Consider the following 26,435-nt stretch of genomic DNA (forward strand, 5'->3'; position numbering starts at 1 on the left):
CATCACTAAGCAGTATTTTCCCTTCTGCTGGTGACAGTTCTATGAAGTCCATCATCAAACGTTCAAATGGTCTTTCTGGTGGTGGGTGAGCAGCGTGTGTGATTGGTTTGGTTTTACCTGCGTTATGCGTTGCACAAACCATATATGAGTGACAGAACTTCTGCGCATGAAGAGAAAAACTTTTGGTGAACCAGTGTTGAGTTACTGCATTTAACATCCCCCCTTTTGACACATGGTCCAACCCATGTGTCAATTTTGCAAAGTGAGGGAAGAAATGTTTGGGCAGGCAGGGTTTGTTATCTGGTCCTCGCCACACTTCGTCTGTTTGTGAGGCACCACAGCGTCTCCACAGCATCTTCTCTTGTGGTGTGGCAAAAGATTGTATTGCTGTAAGAGAGCTAGGAATAGAGACAGGTAGTGAAACAAACACAGCATTAGGGCGCATGAGTTGGAGTGCAGCTTTCTTTGCTGCGGCATCAGCTCTTGTATTTCCTAGAGAAACAGAATCTGAGTTGTTAGTATGAGCAAGGCATTTACAAACAGCGATTGATTTTGGGAGCAAAATGGCATCTAAGAGAGCTGCGACTTTGTCATGATGGAGAATAGGTTTTCTGTCAGATTTTAAGAATTACCTGTGTTTCCACAGTGTGCCAAAATCATGCACAAACGCCAAATGCATATCTTGAGTCAGTGTAAATAGTCACAGTTTTGTTACTTGCCAGTTTGCATGCCTCTGTCAATGCTATTAGTTCTGCTGCTTGTGCAGAATAGTGAGAGGGGAGTGGACCAGAGATGAGAGTATCATGATTAGTGACCACAGCAAAACCAACTCTGTTGCGACCAGTTTGTGGGTTGCGAGAAGCAGATCCATCTACAAAAAGAACCAGGTGTGAGTTGATTAGTGGTGTTTCCTGTAGATCTGGTCTTGGGGAGCACACCTGTTGGAGGATAGCAACACAGTTGTGTTCCTCTCCGTCATGTGGTGTGGGAAGGAGAGTTGCAGGATTTAAAACATTGCATCTTTTGACAGTGATGTTAGGCATGTCTAAAAGTATTGTGTTCTAGCGGAGCCATCGTGCTGTGGAGAGGTGAGAAGTTTTTTGCTCAAGCAGAATCATGGACACAGCATGTGGGACCAGGAGAGTTATGTCAGAGTAACCCACAATGTCTCTGGAGGCCATAACTGCCTTTTCAGCAGTGCCCACAGCTCTGAGACATCTTGGGATCTAGTTTTGAAGAAAAATAAGCTACAGGGCGTAGTTTATTTCCGTGATCCTGCAACAAAACAGAAGTCATACATCCATTTTTCATCAACTGTTTGAGTGAAAGGTCTGGTGGGGTCAGGTAGTCCCAAAGTTGGAGCGGTCTGTAAGTCAAGCTTTAGTTCAGTGAAAGATTGTTTTGCTTCAGGAGTCCATGGGATTTTATTTTGCGATTGTAGACCTTTGCCATGAATGAGAGAAGAAAGTGGAGCTTCAAGAATGGCATAGTTTGAAATGAATTGTCTACAATAAGAGCACATGCCAACAAATGACATCATCTGTGTCTTTGTGATGGGTTTTGGAAGATTCTGAATTGCATCTACTCTTTTTGGTGAAAGAGTTTTTTTCTTTCAGAAGTAATGACGTGACCCAAGAAAACAACTTTTTCCTGGACAAATTGAAGTTTAGACAAACTGGCTTTGTGACCAGTATTTGCGAGGTGTTTCAAGAGGTTGACTGTATTGGCTTCACACTGCTCTTTGGTAGGGCTGCAGATCATTAGATCATCAACGTACTGTAGCAAAGCAGTACCTGGAGAGAGAACAAGGGATTCAAGACTTGTTTTGAGAGCGTCATTGTAAATAGTAGGGCTTTCACAATAACCTTGGCATAGACGGGTGAATGTGTAGCCCGTCCATTGAAGTTGAGAGCAAACCAGAATTGACTTTCTGGATGAACTGGAACACTGAAGAAAGCATTAGAAAGATCCACCACCGAAAAGAATTTCGCATTTGGTGGGACCTGAGACAAGATGGTGTAAGGATTCGGAACATTTGGGGCTCTAGGTTGGACTGCTGCATTCACTGCTTGCAGATCCTGAACAAAACTCCATTCTGTTGGTTGATTCTTATCCCTGATTTTCTTGACAGGGAACAAAGGTGTGCGCACTGGAGAGTCCTCACAGGGAACAATTACTCCTGCTGCTTTAAGAGACTCAAATACCGGTGTTATGCCATCAATGGCTTCTTGTTTAAGTGGGTATTGAGCCTTGCAAGGTCTGAAGTTTGATTTTGGAGTGATGACAACAGGTTCACAATTTTTGATGAGGCCAACATCATATTTGCTGACAGCCCACAGTGTCTTAGGGATCTCCTGTAGGGCTGGGATTTCTGAAGCTTGTTCTTCAGTCAAAAAGGAAAAAGATTTAGAAGTGCTTTGTGGTACCAGCTGGGTTGTTCTTTGAGTGTGCACAACAGATGTTAAAGTCTTATAATAGCACTGCAGTGTTGGTGAAAAAAAAAAATTGATCGATCAGATGTTTCTTGCCAATCGGCTGCGCGCTGACATGTCTTTACAAATTGGTCCAGATCTTCCCAGTTATCTGTGTCTGTATCTGTATCTGTGTTTTGCAAGTGTGATGTGTGGGACAGAATGATCCATGGTATACACATCACATTGGGTTGGTGTGAGAGAGACTGATACTGCACATTTATGTTGTGTCCAATAAATGTGAGTCAGAGTAAGTTTGTCTAATCTGTCTCTCAACCAACATTCCTCATATGGTTCATCAGGTCCTGGTGATACATGAGAGGTGCAATGCAGATCCTCTGGTATCATAAAGTCTGTTGCATCTGTTGACACTGTTTTTCTGGCTTCATTTACAAGCTCAGAAGCAGTGGATGGTTGTAATTTCCATTGGTATTCATAGAGCAAATTTGATGTATGGTGAACAAAGGAGTGTGAAAGGTGTGGTTCCAGATCGGATAGTCTGCGAACTTTTACACCTTCTGGTGTTGAGATCAGGCAAAGGCCTAATTTGCACATCAAGTCTCTGCCCATCAGGTTAATGGGGCAGACCTTTGAGAGTAAGAATGCATGTTTGAAATTTGCGTTTAACTCATCCTCACATTTGAGTGGGACAGTAATGTTCTCTTTAATTGTTTGACCTGATGAACCAATAGAGTGCACGTAATTTCCGCTTAGTTCTGGTTTTGTAGTGAGTTCTAAAGCTTTTAGCACAGAGTGTGTGGCTCCTGAATCAACTAAGAACACAACATTTTGGTCTGAAATGGTCAACGTATGTTGTGGGAAGTTCTTGAAATGCTCAGACGCGTACTGAACATATGTTAAAGCAGTTACATGTCTATTGTCTGTGGTCTCGATAGATTGTGTTTTAATATGTTCAGTATGTATGTGTGAGTGTGGTGCAGTACCTTCTTTGGACCTTACAAGTTGGTTTGGCTTGTCAGCAGGAGTCCTTTCCTCTCCGACAGCCCCCGACCATCCTCAGTCTGAAGTATTCTCTGGATCTGATGTTGGTGTAGTAGGACAGTCACGTTTCCAATGTCCAATTTCACCACAGCGATAAAAGGCATCCGTGGCAAAATTATTGAGATGTTTGCTAGCTCTTCTTTCGCTGTTTTTTCCATGGCCACGTCCTCTGCCTTTATTTCCTTGACCTGGTTTTCCATGTCCTCGAGTGGTTGTGTTATACATGGTTATTGCTGCCATGTGAAGTTCTTTTTGTGCTGTTTCTTGTGGTTGTTTTAAACTCCTGGCAAAACGTGAGGAGTTGCTCAGCAAATACTTTTCCTGATGCTGTGGGGTTAGGTAGGTGTTGAGAGGCTGCTGTGATGTCAGCAGAAGTCCATGCACGGAAGACCAATGTTGCACCTTCTGGTCCGGACACTTCAATCATGGGCATGTTGAAGTTAGCATCTTGATTTGGGTTGCGCAGTCTTTGTGCAGTTGGAGAGGAGGGTTTGCCTGTAGTGTCTTGTGATGGAGAAGAAGCTGTTCCTGGACTTGTCCTTTGTTGCATCAGGCTGGAGGGGTCTGTTTCTCTTCCTCTGCTGGGCGTTGTGGAGTTGTATATTGGTGGAGCTGAGGGATGAGAGGGTGGGCTGCCGTCGAGGTCTGGGTCCAACTTCAAAGCTGTCAACTGTGGGTACAAAGAAGGCGAAATCTGCGAGTCATGTGTTCTTTGTGAATGTGAAGTGTCGTTTGTTTCAAATGTTTCTCGTGAAAGAGGTAATTGTTTCTGCATCATTTTCTTATTTCAGTTTTTCTGCTCCCCCTTTCCCCTTTCCCCTTTCCACATTCAACATTCTTTTTGACCCTCTATAGTTTCTAATTTCTTAACAGAAATTTTTCTCTTTTTTTTTTCTCATTTCTTGCTCTTTTTTTTTTTTATTATTTTTTTTTCCTTCTAACTTTGATATGTTTTTTAAACTGAGGGATCCCCCTATTGGGAACCCAAACTCCGCTGCCCAGACATTTAAATATTCTATGCTTTTATCCCCATACTTCTTTTTCATCACATCCACAACTGGGCTCTCCGGAGGCATGTCACCAGAGAGATTACCCCCCATTTTTCAACAAAAAATGTGGTACCCGTGCACGATAGTTACAATACAGACGTCTCTGATAAGGATTGCTTCGTTAAGCTACAAGCAATAAAAAGCATCCAAAGTTTTTAAACTAAAGGATGTCTCACGTGGTTGAAATACAAAGGACCGACGCCCTAAGGTGTGAGAAACACAACCCTCGGCCTCCTATCAAAGGTGTGAGTTAAACTCATCACAGTTCAGAATACAAACGAATTTGAATCTTGATGAGGAGACAGAAGGGAAGGATGTCTCACGTGGTTGAAATGCAAAGGAACTGAATTCTGACATTTTGGTGAGGCGGTGGGAGGTTGTGTGTCTCACAAAGAAGTCAAAATTACAATTACACCTTCTTTTTTGAACACTTGATAAACCGGCCTGGAGTCTGCTGTCCAGGGTGGCAATCACAGCTGCTCACTTCTTGGCCCTCACTGGCTGTGACAACACGTCCATGATCATCACAGACCACCTCACCAGTGTAGCGGATATTAATAACTACGTAAAAATTTGGACTTTGCACTCGTTAAAGTAAAAGGGGCACCATTCTCCATTCAGGAAAAACTATCTTAAATTATGACAGCGTTATAACATGTCATCATTCTAATCAGTCTCACAATCCGTACAGTTTATCCTGTATACATTGATCTTGTTTCTCTCATGAAATAATATTCACAGACAACGACTTGGCGAAAGTGAAGCCTTTTTATTTCTACTATATAAAGTGATAATAAAACAGAATAAGAAATATGGCATATAAATGAGGTTAAATCAAGAAAAGGGAATAAGGTAATGTAACTTATATTCAGGTGATGTAAACGATTAATTATAGATGATAGTGGGGAGAGACGTGTAATCTTATGGAGCGGGGATGTTCGCTGAACAGTAATTTAATATTCCGTAATTTAATTAGAACATCGCCATACGACATCAACTCTGATTGTTAGAAAATGTTGTTTGCCTACTTTTGCCGACTTGAACAGACTTCTCCTGGGAGGCCCAGATCGTCGCTTTGCTCCGGTAGAGGGCTGCTGCGCGTCTTCCAGACGAGGTGACCCACTGAAAGGCGGCGGCGGCGGCAGGGATGATGGAGTCGGTGTGCAGCGGATTTTAACTGGCCTCAGTGTTCGCCTCAGCGAACCGGTAAAAGTCTTTGAACAAAGTCTTTAAGGGCAGGCTGCGGATGCTGACAATTTTGTACAGCAGTAGTTGCCTTCAGATCCGTGGCAGAGTTGACGGCGGATCGCGGAATGTCCTTCTTCAATTAAACTCGCAGTAGTAATCAAAGAGTAGTCCCGTTGGCCTGACGGAGTTACTTTGGACTATTATCTTGAGCTTAATTGAGATGAAATAAACAAAACGTCTTTGCTGACTAAAAAGGCGATTAAAAAAAACGAACGTTAAAAGGAAAAAGGGAAAAACTTAGAAAGTTGCGATTCAACGTCTTAACGTGCAGTTGCGGTTCTTCTTGTAAACTCTTGGAACAAAAGTAAACTTTGGGTGAGCGAGAATCGAGTGAAGAGTTGAAAAACGGATCCGACAAAGAAAGGAAAAGTAAAAGAAGAGAGAGATGGCTGAGCTCTCACTCAGTTTTTATCTCTGAACTTTTGGGACGTGCGAATAGGAGGCGGGGCTTAGCGAGTCTTCACGCTGAGCGATCGCGCATCTGGCATTTCTATTCTTATGAAATATTTAATGCAATTTAGGAGACCACTATGACCTCATCACAGTCAATTCCAATACTTGTTAGAAGATCTTACAGAGCAATTCGTAATATAACACATGACTCTGAAAGCCTTCTTGTTCAATTGGATAAATGACCACACATAACATCACATCCATACCATTAGTTCTAACAACTTGGTGATTATTTGGATATATAATTACCATTTCCTCCATCATTATACAATGAATACAAAACAAGATGTAACTACAAAGTTGGTTACAAACTCACTAATAACTAAGGCCACTAGATGGCAGTATAGCTCCATTAAAGGGAAAAAAAAGAATAAAACTTACTTTACCTAACTCATTCAAATTGCATGAGATAAAAAGAATGGGAGGTGCTCCTATCTGTTCACTGAAGCACCGTGACAACCTCACCCCCAGTCAGAAAGGTTGAGGAAAAGGTGAAATTTTAACTTACAACCTTGGTCCAAGATACTTTGTCAGATGTTAATCACAGCACAGGGTTGTATAATGGCTTTACCCAATGTTTGACCAGTTGGTGATCTCAGCAGGGGAGGCAATACGAGGGTTGTTCAGTATTGCTTGGGTGATCCCAGGAGGTCATTCAGACGCCTTACCTCCTGTGATATGCTGATGGGGCCTTCGGAGTGTTTTTCTTCCCACCATATGTCAGGGTGGAGGGTGCCAGACACTGGCCCTTTGCTGTGGTCTCAAAGACAGGGTGTGTTTGCACACATCCCCAGGGAGAGTAAGTTAAGTTACTTAACAACCTCCTGTTGGATGTTTTAGGTGCGTAAAGCAGTGTCTCTTGACGTGTCCCCCACTTGTATAAGGGAACTCAAGACCTAGAATTGACCCTTCAGAAAAGGAGATTACAGATACCAGTCCAAGGCAGTCCACTACATTCCCCCACTCGATTCAAGGTGAGGTGTCCAGGAACTTTGGATCGTCATGGTGCAGGCAGTCCTTGGCTGGGAAGAACAGGTAGTATAGCAACAGTTCCTACAATCAAAGTTGATGTCTTTGTAGTAAGGTACCTACGATACTATTGATTAGTGATTTCTCTTTTAAGAAATGGCGTTTTACCTAGGCAAAGACACAGAATTTTGAAGTAATATATGAATGGTTTGATCTGAAACAGTGCAATTTACCTGTTACTCGGTAGTGGGACCAAAGCAAACAAGAAAACATAAAATTATAAAAAGGAAATTCTCTTTTTTTTTTTTTTTTTTTTTAAATTATAAAAAGGAAACTCAAAAAACAAAGGAGACGAGAGTGACTAATCTAAGGTGAGGTTACACAATACTCCTAAAGTGAGAGAGTCATGCTAACTTGGGTTATAGGTTAATCATATATGAGCTCTGGGATAGTAGGGGTGACCATCAGCTCAGTCTGGGTCATTTCGCTGTCCCCGTCGACGTCTCTTAAATCTGGGTTAGTAGGTTTCTGCTCGGGCCTCTTGCGTTTAGTCAGTCGCGCTAGACCACTGTGGCACTTATCTAACTTATATTGCAGGGCCTGAGTGCGTTTAGCATAGAAAAGGGCTATTCCAAAAGTTAACAGATATCCCAGACCTACTATGGTGGCTAGCGCAGTGTCGGCTGTTGACCAAGCATAGTTCAGGGGCTGACGAGGTGTTTCGTTCTGAGAAGCAATTTCTTTAAGAACCTCGTCAACAGGGGCGACCTCAATGGTTTTAGTTCCCTCATACTGTAACTGGGCGATGGTGGAGGGATTTAGCTCTAAGGTGTGTTTGCTAAAGAAGTCAGACACCTCAATTTGGCTCTCGTATTGCTCGGGGTTCAGATGGTAAAGAGCTACTTCGCCTATATGCAGGATAGCGTTCTCTGGTACGTCGATCAATAAGGTTTGAGCAGGTAACATGATACGTGTGGTGGTGTCGTGTTGATCGTAAGTCAATGTAGCAACTCTTGCTGGAGTATTGACTAGCCAGCGGTTTCCAACTATCTCGGCCTGAGTGGTGGTAATTTGGGAGCGAGGGGTGATAGTTGTTGGACAACGGGTGTTGCTTTTCATAGGCTTGAGTCCGCACAGTCCCTCCGTATTATCGCGCATGAACGGCTTACTGGGACATAGGTAGTGGATCTCTTTGGTAAGAGTGCACAGATGCAAATTTGGGGCGAGGTACAAATCAGGGTGGTTATCGTGGTAGGCGATCACGGCTGGTGTCTGCACCTTGACGTGCGTATCGCCTTGCCAGAATTCAACATTGACCACATCTTTTAACCGATAGATACTTTCCGACGCTATTATAGGTAGGTTAACCAGGAAGGCTATTTCACGGTCTTCCGGATTAACGTAGATCGGTACAGCACTACCTAAGGTGTATGCAAGGTGTGCCTGAAGGGGCGTAACAATCTCTTTAGGAGCCGATGTCAATAGATCCTGTACCAGAGAAAGTGGGACAAGGTAACGGGGAATCCTCCCAATGGCCAGACTGTCCACGGAGGACCCAATATCTCGCAGCATGTCAGCCATCAGCATATTTACAAGTTGTGTGTGAGCGTAATCCACCTGTACTACTGATAGGAGGGCGTTCACTGCACGCATGGTTTTGTTAAGTGCCACACTGTGTGTGTTAACTACCAGAACAGTGCCACGTACGGTCTGCCCGATAGTCTGCAGCTGTGTCTATTGTAGGTTGATCTGAGCTCGGATGGCTGGGATCTCAGCTTCCAACTCACCCACATGGCGTTTGACAGTGGACAGGCTGACAGCGTTCACAGACGACAGCCCTATGCTGAAGAGGGAGCCAAAAGCTGCAGCAGCTGTCAGCAAACCTCCTATGAATCGCTTGGACCTCCTGTTGTGTCCCGCCAGTTCAGCCTGAGTGATGGTAAACTTCTGTAACTGCTGTAGCATGTGTGTGGTGTCTGCTTCAGCGTGCTGCAGGACCTGTCTACTCCAGCTCGTACCAGCCCAACTGGTTAACCCAGAAGTGATTGGAGCGTTTTCCCTGAGAACGTCTAGGGGATTCAACCTGACAAACACTTTCTGTGTGTGCAGGTGGCAGTCAGTAATCAGCAGCCCAGATTGCTCCTTAAGAACAATTCCCGAGCTTGGTCCTGGCTCTACCAGGTCAGAGGCGGCGGGGGCAGTTGACAGGCCGAGGATCAGGAGGGCGAGCAGCCAAGACATCCCGATGGAAGAAACATGCATCGTTAGGGATCTTGTCTGGTGAATTGTTATAGTTTAGATCCAATAAGTTCGTACTCAATGGATATTTAGTAACTCCACTCTGAACCACTGGTCAGATGGATCACCAGACAAACTTAAGGTAGTAGATAAACGACAAACAAACAAAAAAATATTCTCTCAGTATTGCCTATATTTGATTTTATCTGGCAAAACACCCTCTCTGTGTACTCACAAACAGCTAGTGCACCTTGGTGCTTATAGTGAACTTTTCTTTTATGACCTAACTGGGGCACTGCTGTCCCCTTCGAGTCCCATGGGGCGTTTGTGTGGTTTGATTTGGTTGCGATGAACCCATTTCAGGGTGGGTTCTTTTTGTCCCTTGGTTACCTTGATTTGGTATATCACGGGTGAAAGTTTGTCCGTGATCACATAGGGACCAGCCCAGTGAGGGAGGAACTTGCGTGCAAGTTTTCCCGAGCCCTGGTGGGTCTTTCCAATTGGCTGGACAAAGATGTAGTACCATACTTTGTCCCCCACTTGGAGTTCATCATGAGACGCTTTTTGATCATAGTAGGTTTTGCGACCTTCAGCACTTGCGTTCAGGTTTTTCTGAGCAAAGGCAAACGTTGCCCTGAGGTGTTTGTTCAAGTCTGACACATACTGGTGTGTTGTGTAGGCCGTCGCAATGTTGGGGGAGTGTCATCTGTCTGCCAGTCATCATCTCGAAAGGCGACACCCCTGTAGCTGTATGTGGTGTTGCCCTGATGGCCATCAGAACTAGGGGCAACTTCACATCCCAGTCTTTATGGTTAGAGGAGACATACTTCTTTAGTATGTCGACCACTGTTCGATTTGCTCGTTCCACCTGGCCGGAAGCCTGAGGGTGGTGACTAACGTGAAGGTCTGCTTTCACGCCCAGTAGCTGCCATAAATGTTGTGTGACATCAGCTGTGAAGTGTGTTCCCCTATCTGAGTTGACCCGAGTTGGCAGACCAAATCGTGAGAACACATGGTTCATTAGCAGGAAGGCAGTGGTTAGGGCAGTGTCATTTGGGGCTGGTAAGCATTCCAACCACTTTGTAAATGCACAGGTGACTGTGAGGAAGTACCTGTTGCCTCTAACTGACTTTGTCAGCGGACCCACCCAGTCAATTTGCAGGTCTGACCAGGGGAAGGAGATGCCTCTTTGTTGCAAGGGGGCTCTGTGGAGCAGATTTGATGGTTGAAATTGGCAGCAGACTAAGCAGCCTTTGACGTAGTCGGCTACGTCTTTGTGCATGTGGGGCCAATAGGCTACCTGACGAAGCGCTTTGAGTGTGGCTTTGGCTCCTTTGTGGCCTGCACATGGGGAGTCATGGGCATGCATCAACATTACCCCCCTGTGGCTCTGAGGAACCACGAGCGCAGGCGAGGTGAGTTCGTCAGGGACATACACGAGAAGGCCCTTGACGAGGCGGAGAGAGGAGCGGACACGGTACAAGTGTTTCAAGCCAGGAATAGAATCGATATCGTCGGGGGAGATATCGTGGGGCGATGCACTGGAAAGCGAGAGGACGAGCTTGTGAATGGCTGGGTCAAGAGCTTGAAGTGTAAGAAGGTCAGAGTCCGAGAAGGCAGGCGCGATTGAGAGGGAGCCTAGGCCTGAGGGGTCAATGAGGTGTCGAGCGGTGGCTCGAGAGCAGTGACGACACAGACAGAAGGGGAGGGAGGGTTGGGGAGCGAGTCTGTGTCAAAGTGCCACGGCGTTCCATTCAGCGCACCCTGTTTAGCTAAAGCGTCCGCTTGGTCATTTAGCTCTTTGTCTTGACCTGGGGCACGAGAGTGGCCTCTGACCTTTTTCCAGTAGACGTGCAAGTCATGGGTTTCCACTAGGTGATCACACGCCATGAACAGTTCCTTGTGTTTGACTGGTTTCTTATTCGAGGTGAGGAAACCGTTGCGTTTCCAACCAGGCAGGTGGCAAGAGAAGCTGAGACGCGCGTAGTTAGAATCTGTGCAGATCAGCAACGTCGTGACATGTTCAGCAACAGCCAACTGGAGTGTGATTAGTACACCCGCGATTTCCGCGTATTGAGAGGATTGGGGGCCGAGCTGAAATTTCTGAGGTGCGTAGGGTGTGTCATCGATCCATACCACACCTGCGCCAGCACGGATGCTGGTTTCATGATGGAAAGAGCAGCCATCGACATATGCGGTAATCATTCCTTTACAGACATTTTGGTCAAAGTAGTGGTGACGTGAGGGTTCAAGCGGCAGAGGCTCGCAGATGGGAGCATCAGTTGATGGGGTGTCATCTGCACATCGTTGACAGGCCAAAAGTTCATCGCCCAAGGGGGTTTTGCGGTTCTGTGCGTACCGTACTTCTATATCAAAGCTTTGCAAAGCCATCAGCCACGAAGCCACACGGGCATTCGTTACAACGCCATCTCTGAGACGTTGGCTGTTGAGGAAGGTTACCGGTTGGTGGTTTGTTTCAACAATTACTTTCTGGCCACCAAGGTAGTTCGAGAAGTGTTTGAAAGCCCATACTGTGGATAACAGTGACTTTTCGCAGTCACTGTATTTGATTTCGGGCACCAGCAGTGTTTTGCTGGCATAGGCCACCACGCGTTTGTCTGAGTCGTGTATTTGGTACAGACCTGCGCTTAGGCAGTGGTCGGAGAATCCAACTTCCAGATGGAACTCTCGGCTACAGTCAGGATAGGCTAAGCACGGAGCTGTACAGAGTTTGTCTTTCAACGTCTGCATGGCCTGCTCGTGAGGTTTGCTCCAAGCAAACGGTACGTCTTTTTTTTGTAGGTCAGTTAGGGGTTTGGCAATTTCAGCGTAGTGTTCAATGAATTGCCGGGAGTAGTTGCACACTCCCAAGAAGCTGCGGAGTTCGGAGACGTTGGATGGCGGCTTGATGTTTGCGACGCCCTGAATACGGTTTGCCTGAGGTTCTACACCCTGTGAGCCTACCAAGAGGCCGACGTAGTTGACCTTAGTCTTGCACCATTGGCATTTGGACAGAGAGATCTTAGCACCAGCTGCTGTCAACTGTCCAAGTACATGGCGGATCTCTTCCAGGTGAGACTCAAAGGTGGGGCTGCGCAGCAAGATGTCATCCACATATATAAGAGTGCCGCGCTTTGCAGCATCGGGGCAAGCTTTATTCAAGAAGATGTTGAACTCTGCGGGGGAATTAGCGTAGCCAAACGGACATCTGGTGAATGTGTACTGTCTGTTGCCAAAGCTAAAGGCTAGCTTGTGCACGTACTGGGATAGTCCAGAATCCTGAGGCCACATCCATGGAGAAGAAGTACTTGGCGTCCCGAATTTTTGGGAGCTCCTGTACTAACTGGGTCATGGGCCACCTGGATAAAGGAACTTGTTTGTTGAGTTTGCGATAATCAATGGTTAGCCGCCATTTACCATTTGGCTTCATTACCGGCCAGATTGGAGCAGAGTAGGTGCTGTTGCAAGGCCGAATGATTCCCCTGTCCAACAGGTCGTCTATGATTTCCTGTACGGGTTCATAAGACGCCAATGGGATTTTGTACTGTCGTACAAAGGTTGGGGGAGCGTCGGGGACATGGGAATGCGCACGGAGTGTAGGGTCGTTAACCCACAGTCTAGAGAGTCTTTGGCGAAAGACTCCCGATGTTCAAGGAGAAGTTCACGTAGTTTACTGCGCTCCTCCTCGTTGCACAGAGCGTCAGCTCCAACCACCACTTCACAACCACCACCACTTGCGAATTCCAAATCGGGTTCAGTTGTCGTTTTACAGACTGGCTGTGAAGACGTTGTGGCTGGGTCAGACGAAGAGTCTATCGTCAAGACAGTAACCGCTTCAAGAATCATTTGTTCTAGGTCAGTCAGATCAACTCGACAGATGGAGTCGTAACCTGACGGTAGGCAGGAAAAGACAGCAATAGCTCGAGATGGCTTAGTGAACACCACAGCCCCGTCCAAGTGGTTGGGGGTGAGCAAGGGAGGAAGACAACCCATCACTGGGATGCACAATTCGAAGTCATGAAATTTAGTGCTGATCAGCCACCCGAGCGGGGTGGATTTGGGGATCAGAATGTCTCCAGTGGTGCTGTTTTGCGCCAACAAGTAGGTCGATCTGAGGCACAGTTCCATTAGAGGCATGCTTTCTAAGGACAGTCCCAGTTCAAAGAAGAGGGGGGAGGGCTGAAAGAATGCCTGCGAATGATTGAGGCATTGGCCGGGTTGCAAGTTTAGACGTATGGACACGTCTTTGGTGTTGGCTGGTACCACAATGTCATGTTCGTGAGCGACTTGGCAAACCTCGGGAATTGTTTGACCCGATATCATGTTTTCCACTTCAGGGAGAGGTGCATCGTCTTTGACTCTCGTGAGTGACCACACAACATTGTTTATGGTGTCCAGGTGAGCACCCAGCCTGACCAACACGTCACTACCAACATATGCCGAGTGTGGGAGATTTGGAGCGATCAGGAAGAGGTGGACCAGCTCTCTTTGGTTCCAGGTCAGTTTAAGGAAACAGACGCCTTCTTCAGTCACAGTGTTTCGTTGGTTAGCATATAACGGAAAGCGAAACGACTTCTTCACAAGTTGTAGGTGGGGGTTGGTCTGCAGCATAGCATTGAACAACCAGAGACCACTCCCAGTCCGGTAGGCCCCGATGAGGAAACACTGGAGCTAAAAACTAACACAATAAAATAAGGTAAAGAACATAAAAGCTAAGAACGTAAGGGACTGAAACAGTAAAATAAGACAAAGAATACAAGTGCACAGTAAAATAGTTTAAAGGTTATAACCGCTAATAATTAGATAAATAAATAAATGGGAGACTAAAACAGTGGGATAAGATAAAATAAAAACAGTAAAATAAATAAATAAATAGTTAGTTAGTTAGTTAAAAGCCTGATTGAAAAGATGGGTCTTGAGCCTCTTTTTAAAAACCTCAACACTGTCTGTGATCCTGAGGTTCTCCGGCAGGCTGTTCCACAGACGGGGGCCATAGTAACTGAAAGCCGCCTCCCCATTTCTTTTAGAGCTAACTTGTGGTATGGTTAAAAGGCCAGTGCCCAAGGACCTCAGGGTCCGCGAGGGTTGATAAGGTAAAAGCAGCTCAATTAGGTAAGAAGGCCCAAGACCTTTGAGACACTTAAAAACAAGTAAAAGAACCTTAAAATCAATCCCGAAACGCACCGGGAGCCAATGAAGCGATTTTAAAACCGGTGTAATATGCTCCCGCCCTCTGGTCCTCGTCAGCACTCGTGCGGCCGAGTTCTGCAATAGTTGTAAATTGGAAATGCTCTTTTTGGGAAGACCAGAGAGCAGGGCATTACAATAATCTAGACGACAAGAGATAAAAGCATGCATCAGTACCTCCGTGCTGGCCTGAGAGAGAAACAGGCGGACTCTGGCTATGTTCTTTAGATGATAAAAACCAATTTTTGTTGTGTTTTTGATGTGTGGGATAAAAGTAAGCTCAGAGTCAAAAATCACACCCAGATTTGTTACAGATTGTGATGTTCTAAAAGCCTGTAACTTTGGTAAAAGTCTCTCTTTCTGGCCTTCAGGACCGATGACTAAAACCTCTGTTTTGTCCTGGTTGAGCTGTAGGAAATTTGCTGCCATCCATGACTTTATGTCTGAAATGCAGTTAAAAAGGGCATCAATAGGCCCTGTGTCATCAGGACACAGCGATGTACAGTTGAGTATCGTCAGCATAACTATGAAAGCTGATGCCGTGACTCCTGATGACGTCCCCAAGGGGAAGCATGTACAGATTAAAAAGAGTTGGGCCTAAAATTGACCCTTGGGGAACCCCACACTTTATCTCATGGATTCCTGAGGAACATGTATCCATACTTACAAAGAAGTGTCGATCTGTGAGGTAGGAGTCAAACCAGTTCAGAACAGTACCAGAGAGGCCGACCAGGTTCCTCAGTGTATTTAATAAAATGTGATGGTCTACTGTATCGAAGGCGGCGGTTAGATCCAGTAGTACCAAGACAGTGAGTTTATGATTATCTAAGTTGAGCCTGATGTCATTTAAAATCTTTACAAGGGCCGTCTCGGTACTGTGATTCCTCCTAAAACCAGACTGACACCTCTCTAAAATGTTATTTGTGGTTAAAAAGTCATTTACGTGGTTAAACACAAGTTTTTCCAAGATTTTACTTAAAAATGGTAAGTTCGATACAGGCCGATAATTATTAAAAATGTTGGGATCTAAATTGCTCTTCTTCAGAAAGGGCTTCACCACCGCCGTTTTAAAGGAGGTGGGGAAGACACCCGTCTGAAGAGAGCAATTCACCATGTATAACAATTGTTCCTCAAAGAATGCATGAAACGTTTTAAAAAATGGAGTGGGAATTGGGTCTAAGAGGCAGGTTGTGGGCTTTACTTGGGAGAAAACTCGACCAAGTGTCCTCGCATCTACCAGGGCAAAACTCTCCAGTGTTTCCTCCGGTAAAATCAATGATTCAACACTTAAAATCTGATGCGGTAAAAGACTCGATCTGATGTCATTGATTTTACTTCTGAAGTGGTCTGCAAAATCCTCACAAAGGGCGTCACTTGGTATCTTGGAGGGTCTATTAAAATTTGCGTTTGTTAAAAGGTCGATTGTGGAGAAGAGGAATTTTGGGTTGGTTTTATGGTCGTTGATTAGTTTTTGAAAGTGAGAAATTCTTGCCTGTTTGACAGTGTTATTGTAGGTTTTGAGGTGTTCACGGAATATTTCGTAGTGAACTGTTAACTTTGACTTTCGCCATCTCCTCTCAGCACTCCTGCAGTTTCTCTTCAGCTTTTTGATGTTCATATTTCTCCAGGGCGGTGTAGGTTTTGTTTTAACAGTCTTCAATTGAAGTGGGGCCACTGAGTCCAGTGTTGTCTTTAATTTATTGTTAAAACTGTCAACAATGAAATCACACGGTGCTGGTAAAATATCTGCTGGAGTGCTCTGTAAAATCCGGATAAACTTTGCAGCCACTTCAGAAGTTAGGTAGCGTTTCCTCACTGATCTCACCGGGGCCTCCCGTTGATTAAAACTGGTGACTGTAAAAAACACACAAAAGTGGTCAGACACAGCCAGATCCACAACAGATGGCGCACCAATGGACAGGCCATAAGTTATGACCAGGTCCAGGGTGCGCCCCCTGCTGTGAGTTGGCTGTGTGACATGCTGTCTAAAATCTAGGCAGTGTAAAAGGTTTAAAAATTCTCTGGACACTGTGTCTGAGGAGTTGTCCATGTGCAAGTTAAAATCACCAGTTATTAAAATTCTATTGTATTTACTATAGATAATTGATAAAAGTTCGGAAAACTCATTGATAAAAGATGATGAGTACCTGGGTGGTCTGCAGACGGTTAAGCAAAGAATGGGGGGGTTGCTAAAAACAAAGGCATGATGCTCAAATGATACGAAGTTGTTAAAAAATACTTCATTTGAGCACATGGTAATCTTTGTAATTGAAGCAGTTCCGCCTCCTTTTTTGCCCTCTCGAGTTGAAAATAAAAAGTTAAAATTTGGTGGGGAAGCCTCAGTGAGAACGACAGGTGCATCAGTGCCAAGCCACGTCTCTGTCAGGAGAATGATGTCTAAGTCGTTGTCTACAATAATGTCATTTATAATAAATGATTTGTTTAAAAGGGAGCGCACGTTCAGGACAGCTATTTTAGTGTCTGCACTGGACGTGTGCTTGTCACCTCCAACTCGGGGGATGTTAAAGATACAGTTAGTTCTATGAACAGACCCTGGTCTTACCTGTCTGTTGTTTGTAATTCTGGTTTTGATTGTCTGAATATTATCCTGCGCCTGTATAGTGGAGGGTGACGCTGGAGGTGAAGGTAATTGGGAGGCAGGGGGTCTGTAAGTGTGTGTGTCCTTAGTGAGTCAGGAGGAGGGTGTGGAGCATGAACGGATAGTCAAGTCAATGTTCACAGATAAAAGATGTGAACCATTCTTGTTTGGGTGGAGGCCGTCGTGTTTGAAAAGGTGGGGCCTGTTTAAAAAAGCTGCAAAGTTGTCAACAAATGGGATACCTTTTCCCAGGCAGTATCCCTTCAACCACACGTGCAGCTGACGAAGGCGGGAGGTGGTGACGTAAAAGTAAAAGTTTACACAGGAGCGAGCGATTAGCCTAGCCACCAGGCTAAAAACAAACCTGCTAAGCTAGTCCATAGAGTCCGGTAGGCCGGATAAACTAAAGACCCAAACGTGCGATGGTTAAAATCTTCGACCTCGGTAAAAGATGAAGGTAAAACAACCACAGTCTAAAAGTAAGAAGTATAAGAAGTCGCTTTAAAAGTAGATAAAAACGTTAGTTCATGACAGAGTAACTGGCCGTACGCTCAAAACACGCAAAACGCTGACGCATGCGCAATCAAAACATCATTTTATGATGTGTAGCAGAGAGAATCTGAGTTAGAGACTGCAGACTGCAGCCTCTCCAAAAAGTAGGTCAGCTCCTCTCCTTTCCCAACCTCCTTAAATCAGCAGCCTACTTAAGACACCTGTGACATGAAGGCTGCCTTTCTCTTTGTCTGTGCCTGGTGGCTGCCACATGGTCATGTCTCTGAGTTTACTGTCTGCTGTGCACTGATGACCTGGTCGTCGTGGTGTCCATTAAAACGGATTTGAGTGGTGAATTGTTCCAGACTGTTTGAAGGACATCAGGGTAATTGTAGTACCTGCTCAGACACAATCAGCTGCTGTTTTGTTTTGGGCTGTTTTGTTTTTGTTCTGTTTGCTCTGTTGAGATGAGTGTTTGTTTTAGGTAGTTTTGTAAGTGTTATTAAAATTTGCCTTTTTAGCTTGAATTAACTGGTCTAATACAGTTTTAACCGTTTCTTTAGTAATATTTCCTTTTGTCCCCCTTACAGTGCAGTGGTTGCTGGCTAGCGGTGAAGGCTAGGCACTCAGGGTGGTTCCCAGCACCTTTCTGTTGTAGTGATAAGGGCACTGGGACACGATAGTTTGCACCCGTTTGCTGTGTGTTTGCTGTGAGTTCACGAGTGGTGGGTAAGTGCACTCCTGGGACACTTCCTTTGGTAGTTTGCCTCCCCCTCGCTAGCTTCCACTCACTCCCCCTTTCCCTTGTTTTTTGATAGTTTTAATAATTTACTTTGGAAGTGTTTTTATTAATTGGAAAGAGTTATTAAGAGCATAAATTGTAATAAATTTTCATACCTTCTCCCGTAATTTTGACCCGCATTCATTGCTCACTACTAATTCCTTCTTTTCCCTCCACAGACACTTCCAGTTTTAATGATTATTTTTTTTTAGCTTAAATAATTAGTAATAAATAAATCCTGATTTGCTTTTGAACCACGTCTCTGTCTTGTAGTGCTTGAACCTGTGTTTGCCTTACTGCTTAGAATTGGGTAAAACTCCTTGGGTGAAAGTCCCTAGGTGGCGTTGTCTGCCTTGCAATTTGTATCATTCTGTTACAGCCCCTTTATAATATAAAAGTACCCACTACCACGTCGCCACACGTGAAAATAATGTCAAAAGAAAATACTCACAGTGAACATATTCTTGTCGCAGTTTCAGCTGCCGCTTCTCCCAGCGCTCATACACCTTTGGCCAACAGGACACACCTGGTAGAAGTTCCTGTTTTGATTTTAGCCCATGAATTGAGACAGGATATTTCTACAGTAGGGTTTGAAATGACACCTCAATTTCCTTCCTGACAGCAGTAGAAGAACCAGCAGTGCTGCAGGTAATACGGCTGCTACTCTCCTCAGAAGAGTCACGGCTGCTACCCTCAGGGCTGATATCCTCCCCAAAAATATCAGAACTACAAATAAAATAAAAAAAAAAAAAGATTATAAGATATTGGCTTAAATATAGATTATGGCGTGTTGACTGTGTTTGCTTAAATTGTTCAAAAAAAAAAAAAACCTCACCTTGACACACCACCTATGTTCTTCACCATCCCAGCAGCTGTCACAGCGTGTCCGACTGTCCTAACACGGTAGTGTTTCTCCACTGTTGCGCTGGAATGGGTCAGGTAATCGGCCACCATTGACTTTTGAGCATCAGAGTACTCTTTAGTTGCCGTCTCATAGACTTTGCGTGCCATCTGGCTGGTCACTGGTTGTTGAGAATTTATTTGAAGGGACATATTGTTTGTAAGAATTAAGAAGTTGAAATATAAGTTAACATTAATATTCATAACAGCAGTTAATATGTTCAGTGTGTAGAAAAAAAAAGGACCTGCGCGAGGTGATGACGTCAGTTGTTGTTGTTGGCTGCCGTGCTGTACCTCTCGTTTAGTTAGCGCACTATGTATGTTTTCCCTCTTTTAATTCACTAAAGGACGTTCGCTTTCAATCAGAAGTCTCGCCTCGTCATTTTTTGTGATAAGCAGAACCTGCAACATTTTTGGTGCCGAAACCCGGGAAGCAGGAGATTATGGCTGACGAAGATAGAGACACGGAGCGACTGGACGGTGGGGAACAACGTGCTGAAAGGTTAAAAAGAAAGCGTCGGACAATACGGAGTTCCACCACGAAACTGCTGAATCAGATCGATGTTGAATTATTAAAGGAAGACCCGGACATTGGCCGTGTGCGAGAGATGCTGGCTGTGTTGTCGGCTAAGGAGGACAGCTTGCGCGAGCTTGACCACGTAGTGGAGGAGCACACTTCGCTGGAGGACGTGGAGGCGGAGATTGAACTCGCAGAGGAATACAGAGACCGCATCATCGGTAGGAAGGCGCGAGCTCACCAAGTGATCAGAGCACACGAGACTGTGAGTAACGACAATCCCCGGCCTGCTCGGCTAAGTGATGCTAGCGCAAACTCCGCCGGCTCTCAGCACAACAACCCGATCGTGAGACTGCCGAAGCTGATGATCGACAAATTCAACGGAGATGTAAGTTTATGGCAGGAATTTTGGAGCCAATATGAGACTGCTATTCATAGCAATGATGCCCTTTGCAAAAGAGAGAAGTTTACCTACCTGAAAACTTACCTCACTGGAACGGCTGCAAAGGCAGTAGCAGGGCTCACACTGACAGACAGTAACTATGATGCTGCAGTTGATATACTGCAAGGCAGATTTGGAAGGAAAGATCTCATTGTAAATGCCCACATGTCAAAGCTGCTGAATCTCACTCCTGTGAAGAAATCATCTGATGTCAGTGCATTGAGGCAGTTATATGATGACTGTGAAATTCAAATCAGAAGCCTAGAGTCACTGGGAGTGGTATCAGACACCTATGGAGGTATGTTATGCCCAATACTGCTCCAGATGATGCCAGAGGACATGGCTCTTGATTACAGCCGTCAGAGGGGAGATGAGGATGAGTGGAGGGTGCCTGATGTGCTCAAGTTCCTGCAGAAAGAGGTTCAGAGCCGAGAAAGAGCTTTGCAAATGATGAGATCATATAACCAGAGAGGGAACCAGTCTGCTAACAAAACATGCAGCAACTCATATTCAGCCAGTGACACGAAACTAAAGAAACCAAGCATGACATCCGCAGCTGCACTACACACTGCCAACCAGAAGACACAAAACTGCCTGTTCTGTGATAGTGCTGAACACAAATCTGAGAACTGTCCAGACCACCAGGTGTCAGCACGTAAAGAAAGGCTGAAGAGGCTTGGCAGGTGCTATGTGTGTCTGGGGCCCAAACACATCGCAAGGTTCTGCAGGTTAAAGGGCATGTCATGTGCCACATGTGGAGGCAGGCATCATGCAGCCATTTGTGAGAAAAGTGAGGCACCCCCCCCTGCTGTTTCTGCCAACATGGACACTGTTATCTCCTCAGTAATTCCCCAAGCAGAAAAGGGTGAGCTTGATAGTGACAACACTGTGCTGCTACAAACCGCCAAGGCCTGGGTTGTAGGGCCCACAAGCAGGAAGATGGTCCGCTGCTTGCTAGATGGAGGCAGCCAGGGGAGTTTTGTGCATGAGAATGTGGTGAGGGCGCTCCAGCTACCTGTCATTAGACAAGGGACAATTACCCTTCACACATTTGGCTCCTCTGCTCCAACAACGGTGAAGCGCAACATAGTGAAGCTCAGCTTGGAGAATATCTGGGATAAACGACAGAGCATTGAAATAGAGGCAGTTGTGACCCCTAAAGTGTGTACAGCATTGATGAAGGTCCCTGGTGAACATATACAGAAAGAGATGAAAAGGAGAGGTCTCCAACTCGCAGACTTCGCTGGAGATGACAAACCTGAGCTTTCTGTGCTAATTGGCTCAGATCATTACTGGCAGATAGTATCAGGCCGGGTAGAAAGACTGACAGAGAGCCTGGTGGCACTGGAGAGCACCTTCGGATGGGCAGTACAGGGCCCAGTAGCAGTGTCCAGCATGACAGAGACAACATGTATGCAAATTCAGCTCAGTGAGGATGCACAGATTGACAAACAGCTGCATGCATTCTGGGAGCTTGAATCTCTGGGCATCACAAGTGAGAAGCCTGAGAGCCCAGAGGATGTGGAAGCATTGCAGCGGTTCGAGGAAACCACCATCTTCAAAGATGGGCGTTACCAAGTGGAGCTGCCATGGCGACAAAACCACCCTCCACTCCAAGACAATTACCGCATTGCAAAAAGGAGGCTGGAGAATTTGAAAGGGAGACTAAGAAAGGATGCCACACTCTACAGCAGATACAATGAAGTTGTGGAGGACTACTTAAACCAAGGAATGGCTGAGGATGTGCCAAGGGAGCACACCTTACAACCAAGCAATGAGACATACTACTTACCTCATCACGCTGTACTAAGGGAGGATAAGGTGACAACAAAACTACGGGTTGTGTTTGATGCTTCATCCCACGAAGATGGAAGTCCCTCACTAAATGACTGTCTCTTAACAGGTCCTAATCTGAATCCAGATCTGATGAGTGTTTTGATCAAGTTTAGACTGCATGAAATTGCATACATGGCAGACATCAAGAAAGCCTTTCTGCAGATCTCACTCTCAGAAAGAGACCGGGATGCTGTAAGATTTCTGTGGTTCACAGGCCCACCAGCAGAAGAGAAGGACGAGAAGCTGCGCATGCTCAGGATGACAAGAGTTGTGTTTGGAGCTTCGTCAAGCCCCTTCCTACTCGCAGCCACCATAAGGAAGCACTTGAGACAATATGAGTTAGAACACCCACAAGTGGTGGAAAACATCAGCTCCTCACTTTATGTGGATGACTTTATTTCAAGTGCAAGTGAAGTGACAGAGGCCCATGCAGTGACAACAACAGCCAAGAACATTATGTCTGCCGCAGGCATGGAGCTATGTAAATGGGTGACGAACTCTCCTGAGCTCAAAGAAAAATGGCAAGAAAGCTCAATGGATTGCACTGTACAGCCAGAAACATGCGGGTCAGTGCTGAAGGTTCTGGGCTTGGTGTGGAGACCAGTCACCGATGATTTTGTGTTCGACCTCAGGGGGCTGCTTGATATTCTGAAGGAAAGGCAGAACACAAAACGAAGCGTTCTGCAGTCCTCTGCTCGCATTTTTGACCCTCTAGGATTCCTGACTCCCTTCACCATCAGAATAAAGTGCTTATTCCAAGAGATGTGGGAGAGAGGGCTCAGGTGGGACGAGGAACTGCCGCCTGATTTGACAGAAAAATGGCAACAGTGGTGTTCAGAGCTCCCTCAACTGCACCAGCTGTCAATCCCACGGTGGTACGAGACACACACGCAGCAGAATGGCCATGATGTAAAACTTCATGTATTCTGTGACTCAAGTGAAAGGGCTTACTGTGCAGTTGCTTATCTGCAGGGAGAAACAAAGGATGGAGAAGTGACCATAAGTCTGGTTGCGTCCAAGTCCAGAGTGGCCCCACTCAAAAGGATGACACTGCCACGCCTGGAGCTGATGGGAGCTGTAATAGCAGCCAGGCTGGGGAGCACCCTCATGAAAGCGCTGCAGCTAGACAAGACACAACTCAGACTATGGACCGACTCTATGATAGTGCTACACTGGATTCGCAGTCCTGCTCACAAGTGGAAACAGTTTGTAGCAAACAGAGTGACAGACATCCAGGCTCAAACCGACCCACAGTCATGGTCTCACTGCAAAGGGAAAATGAACCCAGCTGACCTTCCCACCAGAGGCCTAACGGTGCAGGATCTGAAGCAGAGCACATTGTGGTGGAATGGACCTTGTGTTCTGATGTCACCTGAGCAGGCGGAGAGCACTCAGGATGATGTTCAGGAAGATGAGGTAAAATCTGAACTCAGATCCAAATACCAGATTGCTGTACAGCTGGTTAATCAAGACACAGACTTCTTAAAACCTGTATTATGTTTGGAGAAGTACAGTAAACTAAAGACAGTGCTCCGAGTGACAGCCTGGATGAAGAGGTTTGTCACCAACACCCGCTCAAGCACAAAATTGAGTGGTGAACTGACAGCAGAAGAGCTGAATGAAGCAGGAAAACATTGGATAAAGGTGACTCAGATCCAGTGTTTCAGCTCAGAAATTGATCTGCTGAAGGCAGGAAAATGCCCCAACACTGACTCCAGAATCCAAGAGCTAAAACCATTTCTGGATGAAGATGAGCTGCTCAGTGTGGGAGGAAGGCTCCAGCATTCTGACCTTTCTTACAGAGAAAAGCACCCATGGATTTTGCCCAACGACCACAGATATACAGAAATGTTGGTGCAGTATCAGCATGAGAAGATAATGCACGCAGGTGTACGAGACACTTTAGTGCAAACTAGAGAGAAATATTGGATTTTGAGGGCACGACAGGTAGTCAAGAAGGTTGTGTCAAGATGTGTACTTTGTTATTCTGTCCTTTGGCAGTGGTGCAGTAGTCTGTTGTCCAGCCCTTGCTTTGAATTTTTTACAGAGTCGCCCCCATTTGAGATCACAGGTGTTGATTTTGCAGGGCCGCTCTACGTGAAAACACAGAGCTCCATGACAAAATCATACATAGCGCTGTTCACTTGTGCTGTAACCAGAGCAGTGCATTTAGAGCTGGTCTCAGATCTGTCCACGGAGAACTTCCTGCTAGCTCTGAAAAGATTCATCTCAAGAAGAGGATTATGCAAGGTGATTTACTCAGATAACGCCAAGACCTTCAAGAAAGCTGATCAAGATTTGAAGGAGCTCTGGAAAGGCATCAAAGATCCACAGCTACGAGAGTTCTTCTCAGAGAAGGGCATCTCCTGGCGGTTCATCGCTGAAAGAGCAGCCTGGTGGGGCGGATTCTGGGAAAGGCTGGTAAGGTCTGTCAAAATTATTCTCAGAAAAGTGCTTGGCAGAGCTAAACTCAACTTTGAAGAAATGTGCACCATTCTAACTGAAGCTGAAGCCATAATAAACTCGAGGCCGCTCACTTATGTGCACAATGATGTGGATGAGCCACAGCCACTGACACCTGCTCACTTCTTGGTGGGTCAGAGGCTGACATGCCTGCCCCCTAAGCCATTTCCGGCTGACACTAACCATCCAACAGCAAACAAGGAGGAGATGACACGTAGGTGGCGATACAGACAGAGACTTATGACCAACTTCTGGAACAGATGGCGGAGAGAATATTTGCTGGATTTGAAGTCAGCACATCGCTGCGACACCCCACAGCCTTCTCTGCTGAAGGTGGGGGATGTTGCGCTCATCGGAGAGGATAACACACCAAGGCAGAGCTGGAGACTGGGAAGAATCGAGGAACTGTTTCCAGGTCGTGATGGCCTTGTGAGATCATGTGCAGTTCGCACTAGTTCAGGGACTGTTCTGCGGAGACCCATCCAGCTGTTGTATCCTTTGGAGCTTTAGATAAACTGTAGTTTATCGGGGGGGAGGATGTTGAGAATTTATTTGAAGGGACATATTGTTTGTAAGAATTAAGAAGTTGAAATATAAGTTAACATTAATATTCATAACAGCAGTTAATATGTTCAGTGTGTAGATAAAAAAAAAGGGACCTGCGCGAGGTGATGACGTCAGTTGTTGTTGTTGTTGGCTGCCGTGCTGTACCTCTCGTTTAGTTAGCGCACTATGTATGTTTTCCCTCTTTTAATTCACTAAAGGACGTTCGCTTTCAATCAGAAGTCTCGCCTCGTCATTTTTTGTGATAAGCAGAACCTGCAACACTGGTGTGAGGTTGTACCTCTTGTGCAACCGGTGCAGGTCATTGGAGGCACGGTGGATCTGCCTCCCTGCAGTGGAAATGAAGAATCTCTCTTCTCCATCCATCTCATCCTCCACATCCCTCTTGCGTTTCCTGGTGCCTCTCTGGAGCTCTGGCTGCACCAGTCTGTAGTACGCATCAAACCACTGTTGGCAGAGGACAAAAGGAAATTGAGATTACTTTCTGCTGGAACAGAAATTATGTTCTGAAAGTGTAATAACAATGTTATTATGTAAGTGTAGAATGTTACAGTTCTAGAATGTCATGATGTAACTAGAACGTTACAGTTCTACAATGTTATGATGTAACTGTAGAATGTTAATGTTCTACAATGTTGTTGTTACTGTACAATGTTAAAGTAATAAAATGTTATGATGTATCTGTAGAATGTTACAGTTCTAGAATGTTATGATGTGACTGTGCAAGGTAAAATTAATAGACTGTTATGATGTAAGTGTAGAATGTTAAAGTTCTAGAATGTTATGATGTAACTAGAATGTTACAGTTGTAGAATGTCTCTGTTACTGTAGAATGTTACAGTTCTCGAATGTTATGATGTATCTAGTATGTGACCGTTCTAGAATGTTGTCACTGTAGAATGTTATAGTTCTAGACTGTTCATGTGACTGTAGAATATTACAGTTTTAGAGTGTTGGAATGTAACTGTAGAATGTAAAAGTAATAGAATGTTATGATGTCAGTGTAGAATGTTACAGTTCTAGAATGTTATGATGTAACTGTGCAAGTTAAAAGTAATAGAATGTTAGTATGTATCTGTATCATGTTACATTTTTAGAATGTTGCTGTGACTGTAGAATGTTACAGTTCTAGAATGTTGATGTAACTGTAGAATGTTACAGTTCTAGAATGTTATGATGTAAATGTGCAAGGTAAAAATTATAGAATGTTATTATGTAAGTGTA

Source organism: Plectropomus leopardus, chromosome 16 (genome assembly GCF_026936395.1).
Source record: "Plectropomus leopardus strain MGB_pleo_1.0 chromosome 16, ASM2693639v1, whole genome shotgun sequence".
Classification (NCBI taxonomy): domain Eukaryota; kingdom Metazoa; phylum Chordata; class Actinopteri; order Perciformes; family Serranidae; genus Plectropomus; species Plectropomus leopardus.